Here is an 8,702-nt window from a genome sequence, read left to right on the forward strand (position 1 = left end):
ATACATTCAGGTTATAACAATGTGTTACAGCAGCAAACAGAAAACCAACACAAAGTCAGCTTTCAGCAATTGAGACCGGGCGCGGTAGCTCGCACCTGTAATCCCAGCTCTTGGGAGGCTGTAAACAGGCGGATCACTACGAGTCCGATCTAGTAGTGAGACCCTGAACACCCTATAGAACCTTCCCTAAAATACAAAATGAATAAATAAAATAAAATATAATGGGAAAAAAAAAGTCAATTTCTTATCGGGGATGGGTGGCCAAGGCTGTAGCCTGTGGAGGGTGGGAGGTGGGAAGTATCCTATTTAAGAGTTCTCTGATTTTTCTGTATGAGAATTGGGCCACAGAAGCAAGCGAAGGACTCTGAACAGGCAAAATGTGAGTTCCAGTGCCCACTGTAAAGAACATACAGCCACAGTTTAGAGCCAGTAACTGATTAGGTTAAGTATTTAGGGTGAGACAAACAAAGGAAACAGAATGGACTTTTTTTTTTTTTTGTATTTTTAGTACAAGGTCTACAGGGTCTCACTACACAGATCGGACTTGTAATCCGCCTGCTTTCAGCCTCTTCAGCGCTGGGATTACAGGCTCTCACCACCACACGCAGTCTCAATCCCTATGGTAGCATGCCCTGGGCATGGGGCTGGCATGGCAGGCAGGGGATCAAACCTCCAACCCATGCTTCTTCCTAAGGAGGCGCTTTAGTCCGCTGAGTTATCTGGCCAGCCCAAGAATGGACCTTTATAAGGAATGTCAAGTCAATGCTTACACACACACACACACACACACACACACACACACTCGTGTATATATGTTCTAAGAAAATCTAATGAAACTTGGAAGCGATCCACATTCAGTAAAGATGCAGCTAATTTCAGCCAGCTGCCTTTGCACCTAAACGTATCGATGTGCTACCTAATGTGTGAGGGTCACTGACTTAGTGGCTAATGAGTTGCTGGTAAACGAGACACTTGGTAGAGCCCTACTGGAAAGCACAATAAAGGGAAGCGGAGGTCCACCGCGCTAGGAAGGCAGACGAAGCCTGGGGAGCTAAGAGCAGCGCTAAAGGTCCACTTTCCTGACTGCGGTCACTCAGGTCGCAGATCACGCGCGAATCTTCTTCAGCTCGGCCCACTGCAGCTCTACTCCGGGTGGCGATGGGGCAGGCCGCGGGCCAGCAGGTGCGGGTCACAGGGCACGCAGCGGGCCAGGGCATCGCGCGTGCTCAGGTCTTTTGTTTCTTTTCCTTTGCTCCTGTCATCGTCCTTCTTTAGCTCTTAATTCAGCTGAGGCATTTTGGTGCATGAAGACCTGTTTCCTCCAGTTAAGGAAACTTATGCGGGTCGCCGCCGGCGCAGTGTAGACTCCGGATTCCCCTTCCCTCCGGAGGAGCGAGCGCTTCCGTGCGTCGGGATCCGGAGGCGCGGCGGGGAGTCCGCTCCGGCGCGCTGGCAGCGGGGACGCCGGGGACACTCGCGGTGAGAGGCCGGCCGCCGTCGAGCCGCCCGGAAGCTTTCCACGCAGGCAAACCCACCGCCCAGCTCCGCACCCGCGCCGAAGGCCGCGAGGTGCCCTACAGATCCCCGCTCTCCGCGGGCTCCGTGACTCCGGGCCGGGGTGGGGCGGACGTGCGCCCGCGGCCCGGGAGGCGCCGCGCCGGGATGCGTGGGGGGGCGTCCAAGGGTGGGGGGGTGCGCCCGGGGTGCGCGTGGGCGGCGCGGCGGGGCCCGCGATCTCGGTCCCGGCGCGCCCGCAGCCGCTGTTCTCCTTCCGCCGCGCGCTTCCTGTTTGAAGCCGGAGTCCCGCCCGAGCGAGGCTTCCGCTGAGCTCAGCTCCTTTTGTCCACCGCTGCCCCAGGGTCTGGGTGCGGGCGCGCGGGCTGGGGTGCAGCCCTGCGCCCTCCTCGCTGTAGGGGCCTGGCCCTGGCGCTCCGGGGACGGCGAGATGTCCGCCGAGGCGAACCGCTGCCTGCCCGCGATGACTCAGCTCTGCAGGTAGAGGCCAGACTGTGAGGGCACATGAGAGAGACGGAAGGTTCACCTCCCGCCCCCGCACTGAGGATTGACCAGGACTTTAGCCCTGAGCTACGTCCCCAGTCCTTGTTTCATTTCTGTTTGTGTGACTGGCTCTCCCTGCTGTGCCCAGGCTGGATCGCTCACTTGTGATCTTCCTGCTTCAGCCTCCTGTGATCTGTGGTTGGTTACAGGCGTGCACCTTCGTTCCGGGTGAAAAGCTTAGCTTGCAAACAGTGTTTTGCCCTCCGGTGAAGAGGTTACCGGATTTTTCACTTTTTAAAAATCGACTTTGCGGGAACAGGAAAGAAATGAGGTGAAAGGGAGCGGGTCCCCGAGGGTGCTGTTGCTGTTGATCCTGGGCTGTAGGAAAGGCCTGCATTTTCTTTTTGGGAAAGAGGGAGGACCTGAGCGGCCCGGGTGCCTACCTAAGACCTTCTGCCTCTGCGTGGGTGCGGAGTCACTCAAGGGACAGCACCCCCATCTCTGAGCTCGTGGGAGGAGGCCGGGGAGGTGGTGCTGTGGGACTCCACTTGGGTTCTGTTGCATTATTGTCATTTTTCTCTTCTAGAAAAGTTGTTCTATGGAAAGGTTCAGTCCCTTTTAAGTGACCTAACATAAGAAATAACATTAATAATTTAAACAACAGCTGTTTTTCCTAAGCACCTGCATTCAAGTAGACGGAATGGCTTGCTCTTGGCTTAGAAAAGTGTGAGTGATATTTCTTTGCCCCCCCCCCATCATTTTGGAGACTGTGGCTGGTTAATCTAGACCTCTTATGTCACCGATGAGGTTATGGGTTGAAGTGTAGAAATGTTTCTTAAACCCTAGAAGCTGTGCTTGGCATCGCTCTGAAATTCCCCACACTTTTAGAAGAGGAAAAATAAAAGGGGGGGGGGAAGAAATCACGCCTTCTCAGGTTTTCAGCCTTCACCTTATTTTCCTTTAAAGCCTTTAAGGGTTGATTGATAGGACTTTGAATTCTTAATTCCCTATAGAAAAGAAATAATGTGGATAAAACTTTTGGTATGATTGCAGTAACTTATACTGTAATTTTCTGTGACTTCCAAATGCTTTTGATCATTCCTGTGTACGTTTGTGACTTATTTGTCAATTATATGCGGTGTATGTGCGCATGTCATGGTGGTTATGTTGTATCTCAAGGCCCTTTGTATACTGAGGCAGGATTCATTGTTTTTTCTTTTGAAATCATTCGTTTCTTAGGGCATATGCAGTCCATACCTTTTCTGCTCTTTGAGAGAGCTGTACACGTACACAATACATCTTCAGTTCTTTTCTGTTCCCACCCCTCCCTCTTCTTTTCCTCTCCATCTCTTGGTCCCCTTCCCCTTTGAGAAAGTTCTGTATCCCTGCTTCTATTTATCTTTTATTTTTGCTTTTATTTATACTTTAAGATTCTCGTATAAAAGAAACCATGTGATTTAAGCTTGCGTGTGTGTGATTATTTCACTTATCATTATAGTCTCAAGATGCATCCGTTCTTCTGCATAAGTCTCATTTGTTTTTATTTATGGCAGAGTAGTACTCCATTATATGTAAATACTGCATTTTCTTTGTCTGTTCAGCTGTTCATGACATAAATCTTCCAAGATTTAGCTATTAGGAACTGTGCTGCTATAAAAATAGCTTTGCATGTATCAGTACAAGAGGAATAGCTGGCTGGGTAAAATGGAATTTCTAGCTTCAGTTTTAGAAGCATCACTGATCTGCCTAGTGAGTCTATTACTTTCCATCCCTCTAACAGTTTAGAAGTGGTCATTTTCCCCTGCAGTCTCACCAGCATTTGTTATTACCTGACTTCTTGATGACGGCCGTGGGGGGTGGGTGAGATGGAATCGCAGTGTTGTCTTAATTTGCATTTCTCAAATGGCCAACGAAAAATACATTTTTCATGTATTTTTTGACCATTTAGACTTCTTCCTCTGATAAATGTCTGTTCCTTTCACTTGCCCATTTTTTGATTAAATCTTTTGTGGGGAAGGTCTTGTTATTTTCTATTTGAGTTCTTTCTGTATTTTAGATATGAGTCCTCTATCTGAGGAAGAGCTGGCAATGTTTTTTCACCATTCTGAACGTTTTCATTGTTTTAAATTTTTTTTTATTTTAGGGAAGGGTCTACAGGGTGTTCAGTGTCTCACTGATAGATTGGACTCATAGTGATCCGCCCAGTTTCAATTGCTATCTCTGTGTGCCCCGAGGGCAGGGCCAGAATGGCAGGCCTAGGGATCTACATCTATTGAGGTGATCATGTGATTTTTATCTTTGGCTGTGTTGATGTGGTGCATTGTATTGTTTCATTTGTGTGTATTGAACCATCCTTGTATTCCTAGAATAAACCTCACTAGAATGTACTCTTCTTGACAATTCGCTGCATTCTTTTTGATAGTATTTGTTGAAGATAGTATTCATTAGGGAGATTGGCCTGAAGTTCTCTTGTTGGTTGGGTCTTTCTTTGATATCAGAGTAATACATGCCTCCAGGAATGAGCTATGGAGAATTGCTTCTCTTTCAGTTTCATTGAAGAGTTTGAGGAGTATTAAATCTTCTCTAAATTTCTTGTAGAATTCAGCTGTGAATCCATCAGAACTTGGGGTTTTCTTTGTTGATAAGTTTTTAATTGCATTTTCAATTTTATTGACTGAAATGGGATAATTTCAGTTCCTTTGCATTTACTTAAGCTGTATTGTGCTAGCATGTGGTCTGTTTTGGGGACCATCCCTTGTGCAGCTGAGAAGAATCTGTATTCTGATGTTGGGTGGACCAATCTATAAAGGCCTCTACTGAGTTCATTTCTTCAAAAGTTTGGTTAGTTCTGTCATTTCTTTGCTGATTTTTTTTTTTTGGCCTGGTTGATCTATCTTTGTGAAAATGGGGTGTTAAAGTCCCCCATTATAATTGTGTCATTGATTGTTTGATTTCTCAAGTCTGTTAATATTTGTCTAATATAGTTGGGTGTTCCTACATTGAGTGCATATATTATGACTGTTATCTCTTCCTCTTGCAGTTTTCCCCTCAGCAGTATATAGTGACCTTCTTTATCTCTTTTAATCATTCTTGGTTTGAAGTTCACATTCTCAGAAGCCATCAACAATAGCTATCCCTGCTTTTTTTGTGGGTTCCTGTTGCATGGAGTATTGTTTTCCATCCTTAGACTTTCAGTCTGTGAATTACCTTTTGAGTTAAATGTGTTTCTTGTATGTGGCATATTGTTGGATTTTGTTTCTTGATCCACTCTGCCAGTCTGATCTTTTGATTGGTGAATTGAGACATTTACATTGATGGTTGTAACTGATATGTATTGGCTTACCTTTGTCGTGTTATTTTCCTGCTGTAGATTCCCTACTTTTGTCCTCCATTTCATTGCTTACCCTGGGTGGTGGTTTCTTTTTGTTGTTCTTGAAATTGTGGTCATTTTTATGGGGCTGGGGAGATAGCTCAGTAGAACAAGTGCTTGCCTGGCAAGCACAGGGTCCTAAGTTCAATCCCCAGTACAAAAAAAAAAAAAAAAAAAAAAGAAAGAAAGAAAGAAATTGTGGTCATTTTTATCCCTGTATAGAATATCTTTCAGTATTCTTTGTAGACTTGGTTTGTAGGTTGGCTAAGGGTCATGAATTTTTTCAGTTATTCTTTGTCATGGAAGGATCTTGTCTTGCCATGGACTTTGACAGTTTTTCAGGGTACGTCAGTCTGGGTTAGAAGTTGTTTTCTTTCAGAACCTTAAATACTTCACTCCAAGCTCATGAGTTGATGATTTGTGGTGCGACATCTGCCGTAATTCTGATGGGCTTTGTGTTATAGGTCATTTGTTGCTTTTCTCTGATAGCTTTTAATATTTGTCCTTTTGCTGAATAGCTGGGATCTTGATAATTATGAGTCTGGGTATAGATTTATTTTGCTTATAGCTAATTGGAGTTCTGTATGCCTCACTGATTTGTACTTCAGATTCTGTTCCCATGCTTTGGAAATTTTCTGCTGAACTTCTGCAAATAGTGTTTTTATGTCATTTGTGTTGAATCCTGCTGTTTTTTATTGACACCCGTTAGTTTTATATTGTTGTTCTTTGCATCTTCTTGCAGCTATTGAATGGTTATTTCCTTGTTATTTTTTAAGAGGGTTTTGCTACTTGCAAAACTGTCTTCAAGGTCTAAAAGTCTGTATTCAGCTTGTTCAAGTAGTTTTGCCACCTTTCAATGGAATTTCTTAATTTCCTAGGTATTTGTTTTAACCTGTTTCATGCATTCTAATTCTTTCCTGTATTGTTGATTTAGTGTTTCTATCATTTTTTCTATGCTCCTCTATTTTTCTTTAATCTGTCTTGTTTAGATATGCTGAGTAATTCTTTCATGATTGTTGTAATTTCCTTTTTTACCTGAGAGATTTATGTGTGATCTGATTTGTTCTATAGCTTCATGGAATTGTTTCTTTACTTCAGTTGTTGTCATTTCTGAAATGTTAGGTGTCTGACTCCCAAGTTCCTTCATGTCCTTTTCTTCTGAACTTGCTTTGGGTGGGCTGGAGGCCTAAGATTGCCTTTTGCTCCTTCCTTTGACATTTTTCAAGCTCCATCAAGGTGGGGGTGTTTGGCAATGAGTTACCAAGGCTCCTGGCTTGGTCCAACACCCTTTATTGAAGAACCTATCTTCCTTCCAGTGAAGGTGTTTGGCTCCATTGTCAAAGATAAGTTATTTGAATGTGCTTGGAGATGTTTCTGCTTCTTCTGCTTGGTTCCATTGATTCCCCCCCCCTTTTTTTTTTTGCCAGTACTGTGCTGTTTATATCATGGTAGCTTTGTAGTATAATTTCATCATGGATCATGATATCCCCTGCTGAGCTATGTTGCTCACAATTGCTTTTGTTATTTTAGGTCTCTTCTGGTTTCATAAAAATTTAAGATTATTTCCTCTAGTTCTGTGAGATATACTGTTAGTCTTTTCATTGGGATTGCATTAAATTTGTGTACCAGTTTAGGAAGTATGTCAATTTTGACTATTTGGTACCCAAGAATGGGATATTTTTCCATTTTCTGATATCCAGTTTAATTTCCTTTTTCAGAGTACTATAATTTTCAATGTAATGGCCTTTCATTTGTTAGACTGATTTCTATGTATTTGATTTTTCTTACTGTGATTCTTAAAGGTGTTTCCCTGATTTCTCTCTTAGTGAGTTTGCTATTTGTGTATAGGAAGGCTATTGATTTTGAGTGCTGACTTTGTATCCTACTATGCTGCTGAATTTGGTCATTACATTTAGGAATATTGATGTTTTGGGGATCTTCTATGTAGAGTATGGTGTCATCAATAAGTAATGATAATTTAACTTTTTCCTTTCCTACCCATATTTATTTTATTATTTTGTTTTGTGTTATTACCCAAGGAATTGTTGCCATAACTGTATTGAATAGGAGTGGTGGCAGTGGGCATCTATGTTTTGTTCCTAGTTTTAGAGTGAAAGCTTTCAGTTTTTGACCTTTAGTATCATGTTGGGTGTTTGTTTGTCATAGATAGGTTTTATCAGGTTGTGACAAGGACCTTCTATTCAAATTTTCTTTAGAATTTTCATCATGAATGGGTGTTGGACTTTGTTATATGCTTTTTTGCATCTATTGAGGGGGTCATGTGGGCTTTATTCTTGGTTCTGTTAATGTGGTGTATTAATTGATTTTGTGCATATTGAAATATCTCTGTCTCCTTGAGATGAATCCTACTTGTTCGTGGTGTATAATCTTCTTGATGATTTGTTGCATCTGTTTTTGTTTCTGTTTCTTGAGACTGAGTCTCACTGTGTAGGTTGGCCTTGAACTCACCAAGAAGTCCAGACTGGCTTCAAACTATCAGAGGTACTCCTGCCGTAGCTTCCTGAGTTCTGGGATTACAGATATGTGCTGTTATGCCTGATTTGCTGCGTCTGTTTGCCAGTATTTTATTGAGAATATTTGCATCTGTGTTTATTAAAGAGATTGGCCTGTCATTGTCTGTTTTTTGGTTGTGTCTTTCTCTGGTTTTGATATTAAGGTAATGCTTGTTTCAGAAAATGAGTTTTGGAATATTGTTTGTCCTACAATTTCATTAAAGTGTTTGAGGACTAGTGAAATTATATCTTCTTTAAAGTTCTTGTAAAATTCAGCAGTGAATCTGTCAGGACGTGGACTTGTCCTTGTTTTTTGTTTTTGTTTTTGTTTCTGTTTTTTTTTTTTTTTTGTTTTTTTTTTTTTTTTTCTATTGCTTCTTGAATTTTCTCAAGACAAAATAGCCAACACTTAAAGTGAACTGAAATCTCTATGAAGTGTCAGCTAAATAAACCTTTTCTCCTTTCACTTTAGGTGTTGGATATTTTGTCTTGAGAAAATTCAGTTAGCTGACACTTTGTAGAGATTTCAGTCCATAGTTGGCTATTTCAAGTAAAGGTGGCACATGACAGGAGTCAATAGTTCATGGTGGCAGAAGACAGTAAAAGTAAGGAGGAGTGGAGAACAAGAGAGCAAATTTCTTTTTGTCCCATATATTGCATGCAGGTTACCCACCCTAGGAAGAGTGTAACACTCACACTGTTAATACCCACATTGGAACCCATAAATCAATCACAAGCTGGATTCATCTGCCTCCAAAAAGCCATGTCCCCACTTCCCAACCCCCCGCCCCATGAGTGCATGAGAATTTGGAGAACATCTA

General features: G+C 42.7%; 1 protein-coding gene across 5 annotated transcripts in view; it reads left to right on the plus strand.

The window, feature by feature from the left end:
* The first annotated feature begins 663 nt into the window (after positions 1 to 663).
* Golm1 (golgi membrane protein 1) overlaps positions 664 to 8,702 on the plus strand; it is a 58,659-nt gene continuing 50,620 nt past the window's right edge. For 2 of the 5 annotated variants that reach the window (XM_023699127.1, XM_023699133.1), the window contains exon 1: positions 1,593 to 1,995. The gene's annotated coding sequence lies outside the window, so the exon portion shown is untranslated. Of the gene's footprint in view, positions 1,183 to 1,202; positions 1,570 to 1,592; positions 1,996 to 2,239; positions 2,414 to 8,702 lie in introns of those variants that run through there. The other 3 variants (XM_023699131.1, XM_023699130.1, XM_023699132.1) reach the window with 3 other exon arrangements.

Source organism: Octodon degus, unplaced genomic scaffold (genome assembly GCF_000260255.1).
Source record: "Octodon degus isolate 3935 unplaced genomic scaffold, OctDeg1.0 scaffold00111, whole genome shotgun sequence".
NCBI lineage: Eukaryota > Metazoa > Chordata > Mammalia > Rodentia > Octodontidae > Octodon > Octodon degus.